This window comes from Callithrix jacchus, chromosome 7 (genome assembly GCF_049354715.1).
Source record: "Callithrix jacchus isolate 240 chromosome 7, calJac240_pri, whole genome shotgun sequence".
NCBI classification, from domain to species: Eukaryota; Metazoa; Chordata; class Mammalia; order Primates; family Cebidae; genus Callithrix; species Callithrix jacchus.
Genome location: NC_133508.1, coordinates 15,569,204 through 15,585,055, shown reverse-complemented (window position 1 = coordinate 15,585,055; position 15,852 = coordinate 15,569,204). Strand labels below are relative to the sequence as shown.

General features: G+C 43.2%; 1 protein-coding gene and 1 long non-coding RNA gene across 6 annotated transcripts in view; one reads left to right on the top strand and one right to left on the bottom strand.

Moving 5' to 3' along the window:
* Nucleotides 1-8,902, top strand: part of CDNF (cerebral dopamine neurotrophic factor) — a 210,694-nt gene extending 201,792 nt beyond the window's left edge. The window contains exon 7 of one of the 3 annotated variants that reach the window (XR_013519544.1): nucleotides 8,578-8,853. The gene's annotated coding sequence lies outside the window, so the exon portion shown is untranslated. Of the gene's footprint in view, nucleotides 1-8,577 lie in introns of all 3 variants that reach the window. The other 2 variants (XR_013519543.1, XM_078329523.1) reach the window with 2 other exon arrangements.
* Nucleotides 1-15,852, bottom strand: part of LOC118155260 (uncharacterized) — a 38,104-nt gene that overhangs the window by 21,305 nt on the left and 947 nt on the right. Inside the window, exons 2-3 of one of the 3 annotated variants that reach the window (XR_013519546.1) lie at nucleotides 10,902-15,029; nucleotides 1,594-1,748 (exon numbers count right to left, since the gene is read on the bottom strand). This is a non-coding gene — a long non-coding RNA (uncharacterized LOC118155260). Of the gene's footprint in view, nucleotides 1-1,593; nucleotides 15,030-15,852 lie in introns of all 3 variants that reach the window. The other 2 variants (XR_013519545.1, XR_004745492.3) reach the window with 2 other exon arrangements.

Sequence of the window (15,852 nt, the reverse complement as noted above, 5' to 3'; positions counted from 1 at the left end):
TATCCACCTACCTCAGCCTCCCAAAGTACTGGGATTACAGGTGTGAGTCACCATGCCTGTCCCTAGTTCTAATTCTTTACTCCTGACAAGACAGCACCTTCCTGGACGTCGTGGTGTCCTTCCTTCCCTACAGGACAGCTCTCTCGGTTTACATCTGGTCAAGCTCTGAGCACACAGTTTTACTTTTGTGTCTGCTCAAATATAGATAGCCACTTCTGTGTGTCATCACTTCTAAGCAGCCATCAATTATGAAATTAGGATGTCTTAAGCTTCAGATGCCAGAACGTCCAATTTTATGTTAAATCATATTCAGTTTAGACCATTTTTAAAAAGACTGTCTCCTGAGTGGCTTGATGCCTTGTGAGCAAGACCCAGGCTCTCCCTCACTTCCTGTTGCAAGTTTGAGAGACATGTGTCGTCCCCAGGGGTTTAAACCTGTAAGGCCCCTCGCCTTCAGGTGCAAGCCCCTTCTCTCTGCAGATCCTTTTATCTTAATACACAACAATCGCTAGCAAGGTACAGAGCAGGAATTATACACAGATCTCAACAGGAAAGGCTTGTTTCCTGAGTCTTTAATTTACAGCGAAAACTGGGGCGTGACCTTCAAAAAAACTGAAAATATCTCAAGTCGGTCAATTTCCTTTTCCTTCCCAGCCTCTTTATTTCCTTTTCTTCGCTCCGACCCCATTCTTGTCTGTGATTAGTTCTTCCTCTTGGTCCTCCTTCTCCTCTCTCTTTTCTCCTATTGCTCCTTCTCCTTTTTCTTCTCTTCCTCATCCTTCCCGTATTCACCCGCCTGTCTGCCTTATTTTTATTTTTACTTTCCTTACTCTCTCTCTCAATGTTTTTTTGAGACGAAGTCTCTCTCTGTCGCCCAAGCTGGTGTGCAGTGGCACGATCTCGGCTCACTGCAACCTCTGCCTCCTGGGTTCAAGTGATTCTTGTGCCTCAGCCTCCTGAGTAGCTGGGATTACAGGTGCATTCCTAGCTAATTTTTGTATTTTTAGTAGAGACGGGGTTTCACCATCTTGGTCAGGCTTGTCTTGAACTCCTGACCTCATGATCTGCCCACCTCAGCCTCCCAAAGTGCTGGGATTATAGGTGTGAGCCACTACGTCCAGCCCTCATTTTTTTTTTTTTTTTTGAGACATGGTCTCCCTCTGTCATCCAGGCTGGAGTGCATTGGTGCAATCATGGCTCACTGCATCCTTGACCTCCCAGAGATCAAGGCATCCTCCCACTTCGGCCTCCCAAATAGCTGGGACCACAGATATGTGCCATCACAACCAGCTAATTTTTGTATTTTTTATGTAGGGACAGGGTTTCCCCATGTTGTCCAGGCTGGTCTCCAATTTCTGGGCTCAAGCGATCTGCTTGGCTTGGCCTCCCACAGTGCTGGGATTGCAGGCATGAGCCACTGAGCCCCACCTCCTTACTCTTTCGAGTGTACCTTTCATTATTGCTGTTCTTGTTCAGGGAAGTTTTGTGTTCTCCAATACACTTAGAAGAAAGTCTGCACAAACTTGTCAATAACACACCCACTGGGTCTTTCCATTTTTTAATACCAGGCTGACCTAGGCAATGGAACAATACCTTTTATCAGCTTCTTGGTGTGACTCCAGCTCATTCATATTCATTTTCACCCTCATTAATGGTCCCCTGGGTTTGCTTGATGACATCAGGAGAGGAGTGAGGATTATGGAAATCTCCATAAAAACAATGCCCCTTGTCTTTTCATTTCCGTGGTCCTGGAAATGAAAGTTTCCAGGAAAATTGAAGCTGGAGTTTCCAATAGCTCTGTAGAACTGCTCATCAGATTTTTTCCTGTATATAAAACTGAGTCTTAAGAATAGTCATTCCAACAAATGTGCAACATGCCCTTCGTTCAGCTTTTATCAAAACTTCCAGTAAAGATACTCAGTTCTGCCATCCACAAGCAGATCAATATTATTATGATTTTTAAAGAAAACCACTGTCCTTAAGGCTCTTTATTTAACACAGCAGGGAAATATCTTACCTCTTTTTAGAAAGTTTTAAAATAATTGTCATAAAATGTTTGAAGAAATAAGCTATTAAGGAAAGTTTTTGTGATTATTTTATGTAATTGGGGGTAATACAATGATGCCTAAGTCATTCCATCATACTGATTTTAAATTTAATTTCATAAATATCTATCCGGCTCTGATTATGAAGTTCTTATTGTGCTAGACCCTAGAAAAAGATTAAAACATTGATTCTTACCTGCCTTTAAGGTTGACAGGGTAATTAGGGAACACGTACAAAGAAATATTACATAGAACGAGAAGTTTGTTAGCTTCTTGAAGATAGAATGGTGATTTTTATTTAACTTACTCTGTTTCCAAATCTAGCTCACTTGTTTCCACACAGAGACACATAATAAGTAATTTATAAATACTAAGTGCTATAAAATAATTAAAGAAGTACTTAGTCTAGGTTGTGAAAGTTAAGGAAGGTCTCATGGCAGACGTAAGATTTGAACAGAAGCTTCATGCACAGGCAAAATTTGGATCTGCTAACAGAGGGGAGGAAGAGCATTTCTGCCAGAGGGAACATTGTGAATGAAGATGGGGAGGTGGAGGTGATTGTGTTTATGCCTCATGGGAAAAATGGCTGGAGTAGAGAGTTCACTTCAGTATAGGCTAGGTTTAATGTCCCGAAGACCAAAAAATATCCTTTTATTCTCTCCCTACAAGATCATCCCTATTAGCTTATAGAAAACTATTTGTTTCTGCCTTTTTTTTTTTTTTTTTAATGGAGTCTGGCTCTGTCACCCAGGCTGGAGTGCAGTCTGGCAATCTCGGCTCACTGCAACCTCCACCTCCCAGGTTCAAGTGATCCTTCTGCCTCAGCCTCCCGAGTAGCTGGGACTACAGGTGCATGCCAAAATGCCCAGCGAATTTTTGCATTTTTAGTAGAGACAGGGTTTCACCATGTTGGCCAGGCTGGTCTCTAACTCCTGACCTCAGGTGATCTGTCTGCCTCAGCCTCCTAAAGTGCTGGAATGACAGGCGTGAGCCACCATGCCCAGCAGTTTCTGTCATTTTTAAAAACAAGCAAAACAGTGAAACAAAACCTTTCTTGGCCCTGCATTCTCTCCATCTACTGCCCTTGACAAAGCTGCCTATACTAGCTGTCTCCTCTCCTCCCATTATGTCTTGAAGCCACTGCAGGCAGGTCTCCATCTGCTCTGCTCCCCGAGGGATACTCGGGTTGGTAAAGAGCCCTTGCCTCATGCAACCTGAAGCATTTGACAAAGGTGCCCATCCTCTCCTGCTTGAAACCCTTGGTTTCCAGGTTTCACAGCTCCCTTGGGTCCCATTCACTTTCACTGGCCATTCCTTCTCTGTCTCTTTTCTTTTCTTTTTTTTGAGACAGAGTCTCACTGTGTCACCTAGGCTGGAGTGCAATGGCGCGATCTCGGCTCACTGTAACTCTGCTTCCTGGGTTCAAGCAATTCTCCTGTCTCAGCCTCCCAAGTAGCTGGGATTACAGGCACGCGCCACCTCGTTTGGCTGCTTTTTGTATTTTTAGTAGAGACAGGTTTCACCATGTTGGTCAGGCTGGTCTGGAACTCCTGACCTCAGGTGATCCACCTGCCTCAGCCTCCCAAAGTACTGGGATTACAGGCGTGAGCCACCATACCCGGCCCCTTCTCTATCTCTTTTGCCAGTTCCCAGCATCTTTCTGACTGCTAAATGCCAAGGTGTCCTGGGCACAGGCCTCAGTTTCTCCCTTGGTGGTGAACACAGGCTCCTGGCTTTCAGTATCACACACACTGATGATGGGTCCTGAGTCTGTAGCTCCAGCCTGGATCTCCTTCTTCACTTTTAACCTATATCCCACTGCTTACTTGGTATCTTCAGTTGAATGACTGGTGGCATCTCAGACTCAATATACCTAAAACTGGATTCCTGATGTTCTCTCCAAAGGCAGCTCCTCTCATAGCCTCCACCTTCTCAGAAGAGAACACTTCATTCTTTCAATCCCTCAGGCCCAAATGGTTGGAGTTGCCCTGGACTCTATTTTTCCCTCCCAATTTTTTTTCTTTTCTTTCTTTTTTTTTTTTTTTTTTTAAGACAAAGTCTCACTCTGTCAACCAGGCTGGAGTGAAGTGGCACTATCTTGGCTCACTGCAACCTCTACCTCCCAGGTTCAAGCGATTCTCCTGCCTCAGCCTCCCGAGTAGCTGGGATTACAGGCACGTGCCACCATGCCCAGCTAATTTTTGTATTTTTAGTAGAGATGGGGTTTCGCCATGTTGGCCAGGATGGTCTCAATTTCTTGACCTCATGATCCGCCCACCTCAGCCTCCCAACTTGCTGGGATTTTAGGTGTGAGCCACCGCGCCCAGCTCTTTACTCCCAAATTTTAAAGTTTTTAGTAGAGATGAGGTCTCACTATGTTGCCCAGCCTGGTCTTGAATTACTAGGCTCAAGCAATACTCTCACCCTGGCCTCCCAAAGTGCTGGGATTATAGGTGTGAGCCAGGTTGCCAGGCCCCAACTCTTCTTTATTCCCATTGCACATTGAGTCCATTAGCAAATTCTTCTGGCTCTCCTTTCAAAATATCCACTATGCAACCATTTCTCATCACCTTGGTTCAGACCCCTCCTTCCCTCTGCTGGACAAGTGCAGTGGCCTCCTGACGGGTCTTTCTGTTTCCATCTTTGTGTGTTCGTAAAGTCTATTTTCAATACAGTTACCAGATGATCCTCTGAAAATGTCCATCAGACCAGGTCTTTCCTCCACTCAAAACCCTCCAGTGGCTTCTGATTGTGCTCAGACCCTCTAAGATCCCACAGGGCCTCATGCGATCTGTGGCCCTTGCCCCATTCTTTTTCTGGCCTCATCACCTGCCATGCCGTCTTGCTCCCGCTCTCAGTCATGCTGACCTTGAACTTGCAGCGTGTGCTTGGCTCAACCCCTCTGCACCTGCTATTCCAGCTGTGTGGAAAGCTTTTCCTCCAGGTACCTGCACAAACAGCCCTTGACTTCTTCCGGTGTTCTCTCAACAGCCATTTTTCCAAAGAAACCGACTTCTTCCGGTGTTCTCTCAACAGCCATTTTTCCAAAGAAAGAAACTGTCCCTTGTCACCCTATTTAAAATGACACACTCCTATCACTTCCTGTTCTCTTCCCAGCTTTTTATTTTTCCCTTGAGCTTACAATAGTGCAGGCTCTCTGACTACCATATGCCTTTCTATTTCTGTTATTTGTTTTCTTCCCTTCTGATTTTTCTTTTCTATTCTCTTTGACTCACTCTTCTAGAGTACACATTCCTTATTGGTAGAGATTTTTTTCTGTTTTGTTCACTGCTGTATTCTCAGAGATTAGAACAATGCCTGGCACAAAGTATGTGCTCACTAAAAAGGATTTGTGGTGGTGGGGTTGTATGTTTGTTTGTTTGTTTGTTTTGTTTGTTTTGAGACAGGGTCTGGCTCTGTTACCCAGGCTGGAGGGCAGTGGTACAGTTTCAGCACAAAATTTCAGCTGCAAATCTCACTGTAACCTCTGCCTCCTGGGCTCAAGCCATGTTTGTACCTCAGCCTCCCACATAGCTGAGAACACAGGTGCACACCACCACACCCAGCTATTTTTGTATTTTTTTTTCCAGAGATAGGGTTTTATTATGTTTTCCAGCATGGCTGAGAGTGTGAGCAAAACAGGGTGGCAGGTGAGGAGGTCAGATGATGCTGATGGGTGAAGCCAGATCGCTTGAGCCCATAAGCCTTGAACTCCTGGGTTCAAGTGATCCACCTTCCTCAACCTCCCGAAGTGCTGGGTTTACAGGCATGGGCTACTGTGCCTGGCTAGGATTTGTTGAGTGAATAAATAAATGAGTAGATCCCCATTTTATGGATGAGGAAACTGAGTCTTAGAGAAATGGAATAACTTAGCAAAGGTTATTCAGCCAATAAGGCTGGGGGACATAGGGCAAAAACTCACATCTGTTGGTTGATCTGTGGATCTAATTACCATGATATCTGACCCTTCTGACAGGCAAAGCAAACATTCTTCACTTTATCTTAAATAGATATGGTGGTGTTCTCTAAGGCATTTTAAATTATATTATTTGATGCCTTCTCTTAATGAAAAAAATTTATGATTTTTTTCCCATTACTGAGAGTTGTAACTTGCTCAAAACTAAGTAAGGGTGGTGAAATAACATTAATTACAAATCCACATTTTATTTTATAGAACACTAGTGGTTTTATTCTGGGATTCATTTCTATTTTGAGAGACAAGAAACAGGAATTAAATTAAATTTAATATCCAAAGTAATATAGCATCTGAAAAATTTTATAAAAGAAGAAATGTTCAGAGTCCTCATGACTTGCTTTGTCTATTTCATCCTAAACAAATCAAGAAAATGGCTAATCTGGAAACAATTATCTAGACATGTTTTGATAAATAATGATACTTAAAACCTAGGTCTTTCTAAGTCCTTAAGAAGCTACTCTTTCTGAAGATGTGTGAAGTTCTTCTTTCATTCTGATCCGTGGCTGTTAATTCATGAGAAAATACATTATTCTATGACAGTGAACTTCCTCTGCCTCTGTGTAGTTTCTTAATCATCAGCTCAGCTGAACCAATTTGCATTCGTTCCTTGGGACAACAACTATTTAGGGAAAAGAAGTGACTTTAAATTTTATTTATTTATTTATTGAGATGGAGTCTCTGTCACTAACTATTTGGGGGGAAAAACAACTGACTTTGAATTTTATTTATTTCTTTATTGAGATGGAATCTCCCTTTGTCACCCAGGCTGGAGTGCAATAGTGTGATCTCGGCTCACTACAACCTCTGCCTCCCAAGTTCACGTGATGCTCCTGCCTCAGCCTCCCGAGTATCTCGGACTACAGGCACCTCCCACCACACCTGGCTAATTTTTGTATTTTTAGTAGAGATGGGATTTTACCATGTTGCCCAGGCTGGTCTTGAACTCTTGACCTCAAGTGATCCACCCACCTTGCCCTCCCAAAGTGCTGGGGTAACAGGTGTCAGCCACCGCCCCAAGCCGACTTCGAATTTTAATAAAAGAAAAGCCAATGGTCCAGCTTTGTGGGTAAACGATTATATAATTTGTTTTACTAGATTAGCCTAGCTCATGTGGCCTGCTTGTGAGACAACTTGAGTCATAATGTATATACTTGTGTGGGGGTAGATGGAAGGAGACAGTAATAGCGGCAATGCATTCTGAGGACTGTGTGTCTGTGGACCAGGCAGAATTTGATAGAGATGGAGAGAAAAATGTAGATTTGAGAGAAATGATAGAAAACGCGATATTTTGGTTTTGTCACCAAAGTAGATGTTGGGCTTAAGTGAGGAAATTAAGATTATCTTGAAGTTTGTGCAGTGAAGAAACTGTCAGTGTTAATAAGGGGGCACAGGGGTGAGGAAGTTCCGAATAAAAAGCGAAGTTCTGCTTTTCATTAGTCACATGGATAAACTGTCCCTTAAAAGATTCTGAATCTCTCCAATCAAGCTAAGAATGATCATGAGCAAATCATTCTGAAAATCAATTTCCATAGAATTAGGTTCCTCCTGGGTTTCTTTGGTTTTTTGTTTTTTTTTAGATGGTGTTTCACTATGTTACCCAGCCTGGAGTGCAATGGCACGATCTCGGCTCACCTCCGCCTCCTGGGTTCAAGCAATTCTCCTGCCTCAGCCTCCCGAGTAGCTGGGACTACAGGCACCCACCACCATGCCCAGCTAATTTTTGTATTTTTAGTAGAGACGGGGTTTCACCGTGTTGACCAGGATGGTCTCGATCTCTTGACCTCATGATCCACCCACTTCAGCCTCCCAAAGTGCTGGGATTACAGGAGTGAGCCACCGTGCCCGGCTGGTTCCTCCTGTTCTATGAGAACATTTTAACTACCAATTCAACTCATTGAAAGTTTATAAGCTGGTGCAGTGGTTCACACCAGTAATCCCAACACTTTGGGAGGCCGAGGTAGGCGGATCACTTGAGGTCAGGAATTCAAGACCAGCCTTGCCAAGATGGTGAAACTCCGTCTCTCCTAAAAATTAAAAAATTAGCTGGCCGTGGTGGTGCACACCTATAATCCTAGTTACTCAAGGGGCTGAGGCAGGAGAATTGCTTGAATCTAGGAGGTGGAGGTTGTACTGAGCAGAGATCGAGCCACTGCACTCCAGCCTGAGCGACAGAGCGAGACTCCATCTCAAAATAAATGAATGGATGAATGACTGAATGAATGAAAGTTTATGAGACTCTCCAGTTTGCCTATTTCATCTGAGTCACTTGTAGCAAGTTGTATTTTTCTAGGAATTTTTATTTCATCTACATTTCCAGACAAAGTCGCTTATAGTATTTTTGTATGCTCTTTTTAGTTTTGGGGTATTTGCAGTTATGTCTATATTTTTATTCCCCATCTCTTTTCCTTGTTCTTTCTCTGTGTGTCTGTCTCTCAGCCTGTCCGTCACTGAACATTTTGGACAAAGGTCTGTTATTTTCTCTGGTCTGTCAAAGACAAAGATCATTCTATCGTGTTTTTGTATTTCTTTCTTTTATCCATATAATTGTGTATGAAGCGATCCAAACGACAGCAAATGGCTGAAGCAGTTGTTGCAAAGAGAAATGAGCTGAGAAAAGCAGGTGCCTGTGAAAGTATGGTTTCCTGTGATGTGTGTCGTGTCAGCTGCTGACTTAGAAAAGGAAGGCCACCAGAATGAGCTGGAATCTTGCACAGGGTAAGCAAGGAAGGACGAGGCTGCTTGTTCTGAGTACTGATGGCAGCCATGAGATGAATGAGGAGAATGGCAAAACCTCTCCGGAATCTGCCCTCAGCTACCCAAGAAGGACTCTGTCTTTCATCATTCATTTGTTCTCTCTTTTTCCTTATAAAGGTCAAATTTTTATTAAAATGAACAGCATCCACCTAACACTAACATTCGTTAGAATTTTAGTTCGTGTTAAATTTGGTGGAATAGACGAATGTTATCACTTGAAAAGCAGTTTAAAAAGTCCAGTAATCAGCCGGGCGCGGTGGCTCATGTCTGTAATCCCATCACTTTGGGAGGCCGAGGCGGGTGGATCACGAGGTCAAGAGATTGAGACTATCCTGGTCAACATGGTGAAACCCCGTCTCTACTAAAAATACGAAAAATTAGCTGGGCATGGTGGCACGTGCCTGTAATCCCAGCTACTCAGGAGGCTGAGGCAGGAGAATTGCCTGAACCCAGGAGGCGGAGATTGCTGTGAGCCGAGATCGCGCCATCACACTACAGCCTAGTAACAAGAGCGAAACTCGGTCTCAAAAAAAAAAAAAAAAGTCCAGTAATCATTAGCAGTTCAAAAGTGTGGGTGACGCACTTCTCTTAGCAGACTTAATAAGCAAACCTTCTCTGGCACAATGTAACATTAGCTGCGGTTTGGACTTTACCTCTAAGCTTGGAGGGGATCACACAGCCCCCATGTAAGCCGAATTTGGGCAGCAACACAACTAAAGCTGAACTTTTTATATGTATAAGGACTTATATATAAAACACTTATATGTATATTTTTACTCACACACGTATACATATACACACATATAAATGTTTTATATGTATGAGATTATAAATATATAAATACATGTATTTAGGGACTGAGAATGACTCCCAACTAATAACTAGCAAGGAAAAATATATACATCTATATTTTTATATCTATTTATAAATGGATGAGCGTAGGAGAGGACCTTGAGCTCCAGACGAGATGCACTCAGAGCCCTGCCTCAATCTTGATTTTGGTTTTGGGAGGCCTTGAGCAGAGAATCCAGCCATGGCATTTCTGGATTATAGAAATAACTGCGAATTCATTTACTGTTAAATCCAGAGGAAACTGAAGCTTTGGATAAGTTTCTTATCCAAGGTCACCAGGAAGGTCTATTTAGTCCTAGCCTAGCCTCCCTTCCATTCTTCCATGAACTTGTTTTATTACAGTTAATGGAAGTTAGGTGAATATACGTATAACTGGCATTCAACTAGTAATTACTAATAGAAGCATTCCAAAGGATACTTCCTGCTGATGGAAATGTGTGTATCTAGAGTGAATATCAGAAAGAAGAAGAAGAAGTTGGAGCAAATTATAGAATGTTCACAGAAATTTGGCCATTTGTATGATGTGTTAGTTGAATTAGAAAATTTACAGGAATTACCTTTATATTGCTTAAATGCGGAGGTGATTTATTTACTCACTAATCATTAAGGTATCTTAATATTTTTGACAGGATGAGCACTTAAGGATTTTTCCCCTCTCTTAACTTTTTAGAGATTTTAGTTTTAATACACAGGAAGACGCTCAGGAAATCCTTTTTTCTGGTTTTGGATTCATGTAAAGAAAAAAAAAAAAGACATCCAATGCAGATCTTTGCATATTCAGTAGTTGTTTATGTGAGTGACAGCTGTTTCTCCTGATTCTTAGTGATGTTCAGTTACAAATTAGAGCCAGCATTTCACAGAGTCCCTTTGATTTTAAAATTGTGAAGAATGAAAAGCAAGTGTTCTTTAAAAATGAAATTAAGTATTTTAGGCAATCAATACATGTATTAAATGTTTGGAAATTAAAACTCTCCTGAATTTTTAAACTCTCTAGAATTGGCAAAGTACTCAGTTACGTTGTGAAATACAGCTCTGTTTTGGAGATTGCAAAATGCTTTTGTAGCGGGTAACTACCGCAGGGGACAATATTCATCTTTACTATTGGTGCTGTTAGCATATTTAATGAAGTAATTTCATTCCTCTGCTCACAAATGCTCATGCATGGAGGCTCTTTTAATGAAACAGCTTATCATCTGGTGTCTAGCACATTCTTTCAGATTTGGGCATATCATTTTGATCCTTGCTAAATACTATTAATTAAAAACGGTACTCACGTGCTGTATTTGCTTGGCAGACCACACAGCTTTTCACAAAATGTTTCCGCAAATGAGTTCTTAAGTCTCCTTATTGAAAAGCATTATCTTGCTGGGTTATGGAACATTGCGTTAATGTTATGAAACAAATCGTGCAAAATAAAGGAAATACTACTGTATTCACAGGATTATGCTGTTTACGTGATAGGATTAGGATGCCATATTCTTCACTTTGTTTTCCTCTCCCTGTTTTTTTCAGTATTCAGGTCATCAGGGTTCAATGAAGACTTAGTAACCATTTAACCCCGTGGCAGCTGAGTTATTGCTCAGTAAGAATTCCTTCTTAGGCCTGGTTCCTGGTTTACTGCTAAGCGCTGCATCCGATTCCTCTCCAAGGCTTCTACCTTCTGTCCACTCTCACATTCCATGTTTATATTGAAGAGCCTCTGTCTGCCTATCCTTACATCTATCGTAGAATTCTCAGATAGCCTCCACAATTCCTGGCCCCTGGTGTACACACATCTCCCGTTATTCAATCATACACTAATCTGGGGATTGCAGGTGTGAGGAAGGTCTCAAGTCAGTTGCCTATCAAGATAGAAAGATGATCTGGGTATGCCTGATCTAATCACATGAGCACTTTAAATCTGAGTCTAGAACCCAAGACGGTTGAGTCAGAGATTGGAAGCATAGAAGGATTTGTTGAGACACTGCCGACTGGAAGATGGCGAAGGCCACAGGATGAGGTTTCTGGGCAGCCTTTGTCAGTGGAGAGTGGCTCCCAGATGACAGCCAGCAAAAAAACCGGGTCCTCAGTCCTATAACCACAAAGAACTGAATTCCGCCAGCAATCTGAATGACCTTAGAAGAGGACCTTGAGCTCCAGACGAGATGAACGATGAGCCCTGCCAAGATCTTCATTTTGGCTTTGGGAGGCCTTCAGTAGAGACCCGAGCCATGCCATTTCTGGATTAAGAACGAAAGATGCACCAGTATATGGGTATTATAAGCCACGAAGTCTATGGTAAGATGTTGTGCAGCAGTAGGTAATCGAAAACACTGATTTAGAACCCAGCCAACCTTACTTGCATTAGAGTCCCAAAGCCTTTGTTTTTCCTTGCCCCCATCTTTTTCTTTTTTAAACCAAAAACAAATAAGCAGAAATTAACTCTTTCTTTGACCTGTCCATTGAGGACAGGAGGCCAGTACCTGTTCTTGTGGGTCTTATGTTGAATGACAAAGTGCTTTTGTCTTATCATCAGAAAGATTTCCCTTGAGACTATTGTTAGCACCTGTTACTTTACCCTCCATTCTGTAGTTCTTCACGTCTGTAGTTCTTCAGAGGAAGATTATTTGCAAGGATGGCCACAAGAATCCTTCCTCTCCTACTACTGCACGCAGGCCCTGTTGCAATATGACTACTGCTTCTGTCATCAATGGGGGTCTGTTTCCCCAAACCTTGGATTTGGGCTGACTTTGTGACATTTTTAATGACAGAGTGCAGCGGAATTCTATCATTCTGCTATACCTGCAAGGCCAGAGCTCCAGGGGCCTGACCACTTCCTCTTTCGCCCTCCTGGACAGGGCTGCTCTGTGAGGAAGTCCCAGCTAGCCCGCTGAGAGGCCATGGAAAGGGATCTGAGATGCCTGAGCTGACGGCTGCAGTCAACTTTTGGACTTTGAGGCCACCCAGGACAAGCCAGCTCCTGGCCAACCTCCCAGTTGACTGGAAACGCGTGACGGAGCCAAGCTAATACCACATGGGGCAGAAATAAGATTTCCCAGCTGAGTATGTCCAAATTGCCAACCCACAGTATTGCGAGCAAATCGTGTATTCTTATTTTAAGCCACTAAAGTTTTGAGGTGACGTGTTACACAGCAATCAATAATTGACCCAGAATCAGAGGGCATGGCTTAAAAATAGGATTTTAAAATCAATATTTTATTTCTTTTTGAATGGAATGACAATTCGAATGTCCATGTGCACAGTGCAAAACTTAAGATACAAAAGGGTGTACATATCAAAACTCATTTCCCTCCTCTAGGGTATTAAGTTTTTCTCATCTCTCTGGAGCTCTTCAGCCTGGCGGTTAGGGTGTAAAGTAACAATTTTAAGATTATGCATGAGGAGAATGACGAAAGGAGAAGATATAAAAGCAACACGTCTTATTCCAAGTTGATTTGCTTTGTACCATTTTATATCCCCAAATATTCATTTCTGCTTTCTTCAGTTTTCCTTAGGGCTGAATTTCCGAGGTCCTCAGATGTTGAAGCAAAAGGATGAGGTCATAGCAGAGTGTATGGGTGACCCTGTAGGTTGCTGCTGTGAAACGGGAAATTATTATGTATGTTTTCCAGTAATGCGAGATCAGAGAATCTATCACCAGTGATGGGCCAAATGACTCAGAAACCATTCAGAGGAGTGTTCCCTTTGTATTGTAAGGGAATCAGTATTTGTATTGAAAGTAAATCAGTAAAGACCCTCTAAGCCACCTGAGACACTGTGTCAGCCCCGAACAAAATCTTAAATACAGCCCAGCAGGCTATGTAGGCCACTAGTTCCCCTGACTTTTTCCAGAGACCTGTCTGCATTCAGAATGTAAAATCTACAGTATATCAGACTCGTGCTAAAGGTCTGGTGTTGCCTGGTGTAACCTGGGAAGTACCAGGCTTATTCATTCAACAAACATCTATCACACACAGTGTGCCATGTTGCAGACACTGCAGTGGATGGTGTGGATACAAACGGAAATATCACCATAGCTCATAACCTGCAAGGTCTTATTTCCTGGGATCCACCCGCAGTGGCTCCAGGCGTCCCAAACCAAGTTGGGTACTTGATCTTACCTGTATTAGAATCCCACTAAGATTCCCTAGGGATATGAAATATTCAGCCCAAAACAGCAGCTTTAATATATTGGTACTGGCCTCCTGTCTTTTGTTTGAATTAATAAATTCAAAGTAAATATTTGCTCTTTACTTGTTTTTGTTTAAAAATTATGGTACCTGGTGCAAAAGGTAGCATTGTGACTTTGAGCCTGTAGGCATTTATACCCCAGAGTATGTAACGAGCCTTTGTTTCCATTTCTCTCATGGGGGAGGTAAATGACCGTGGTCACTTCTCACATTGAGACACTCTGCACATGGCCTTGTATCACAGATGATCGTCCAGGCTACTTTGTATGGAGAAGTCGGGCTCACTGTTGAGTTGGGGTTTACAAAGGTTAGAATCTAGAATCCAATGCATGCTTCTCGTATTCATCTGATGGAGCTGCCATAACAATACCCCTGACTGAATGGCTTAAACAAGATGTTTCATTTTCCCATAGTTCTGAAGGCTGGAAGTCCAAGATCAAGAAGGCAGCAGGGTTGGTTTCTGGTGAGGCCTCTCTTTCTGGCTTGTAGTTGTCATTGTGTCTTCATGTGGCCTCTTCTCTGTGTTTGGGCAGAGAGAAAGGGCAAGTGGGGAAAGGGACAGTGGGGAAGGAGAGAGGGAGAGACAAGAAAGGAGGTATTTGGTGTCTCTTCCTCTTTATATAAGGCCACCAGACCTATGAGTTTAGGTCACACACTATGACCTCATTTAACCTTAATCACCTCCCTATAGGTCCTGTCTCCAAATATAGTCATATTTGGGGTTAGGGCTTCAACATATGAATTATGGGGGTACATGGTACACAGTTTAGTCCATAACACTTCTCATATGCCAGACATTACATTAGGCAAGTGGATATAAAGATATGCATATATGTTAAGCACAAACTCTGGGCTCACAGAGGCACATATTTATGATATAGTACAATTATGACAATGCCATGCCAGGTATGGGAGGAGCAGAAAAGATCTATTTCGTGTGAGCAGGTCAGGAAAGGCTTTCCAGAGAAGGCTGATTCTCAGAGAGGAGAGGAGCTCTTGGGGATTGGTGAAGGTCTGGTAGGCAGAGGGGAAGCCATGGCAGAGCAAAACAAGGCCCTGTGTTCATTACTCCACCCAGTCTTCATCACAGAGAGCAGGGCCACTTAGCAAATACGGCAGTCTGGCTGAGCAGAGTCTTGAGTGTTTGCGGGGGAGCTTGGACTTGGTCATGTAGCAGGAAGCAGGCATCCATTGATGTGTTTCAAGTAGAGGAGGAAACTGAGCAACTGGCACCTGGAGTTGAGAGGAAAAGCACGTGTTAGATCAGAGACTGGGCCACTTAGGAAACCCCTGCCACCATGTTGTAACAGAGCCCAAAGGCAAAAGTGGCAATGCCAGCGGAGGGGAGTGACGTAGCCAGGAATTGTGCATATTGCATGGGTGTTGGAGTTGGTGCGAATGTGGGGAGGGAGGGAGACAGTTTAGGCTGGATCCTAGGTTCTGGTTTGGTGACTGGTGTTGCCATTGTCAAGAACAGAAACACAACTCAAGGACAGGAACCACAGGAAACACCATGCTTAAAGTTCATGCAGTTCAGCTTCCTGAGCTGGGAAGGAGCTTTTTTTTTCTTTTTTGGAGACAGAGTCTCACTCTGTCACCCAGGCTGGAGAGCCGTGACGCCTTCTTGGCTCACTGAAACCTCTGCCTCTTGGGTTCAAGCAATTCTCCTGACTCAGCCTCCTGAGTAGCTGGGAATGCAGGCTTGCGCCACCAGGCCCAGCTAATTTTTAGTGGAGACAGGGTTTCACCATGTTGGCCAGGATGGTCTCAATCTCTTGACCGCGTGATCCGCCCGCCTCAGCCTCCCAAAGCGCTGGGATTACAGGCGTGAGCCACCACGCTCAGCTGGGAAGGATCTTCTTAAAGTTCTCTGGCTGTGATTCCACCCCACAGTGGGCTCCAGGGACCCAGGGATTGGCCAGGCCCTTACACGGCTGGGGGGCTATGGCTTAGAGCATGGCATGTGATAGATATCTTCAGAATAAGTCATTTGTTTACCAAAATCCTTAACTGATGTAACTTTTCTGTGTGACTATGACCCAAACTGTCTTAGTCA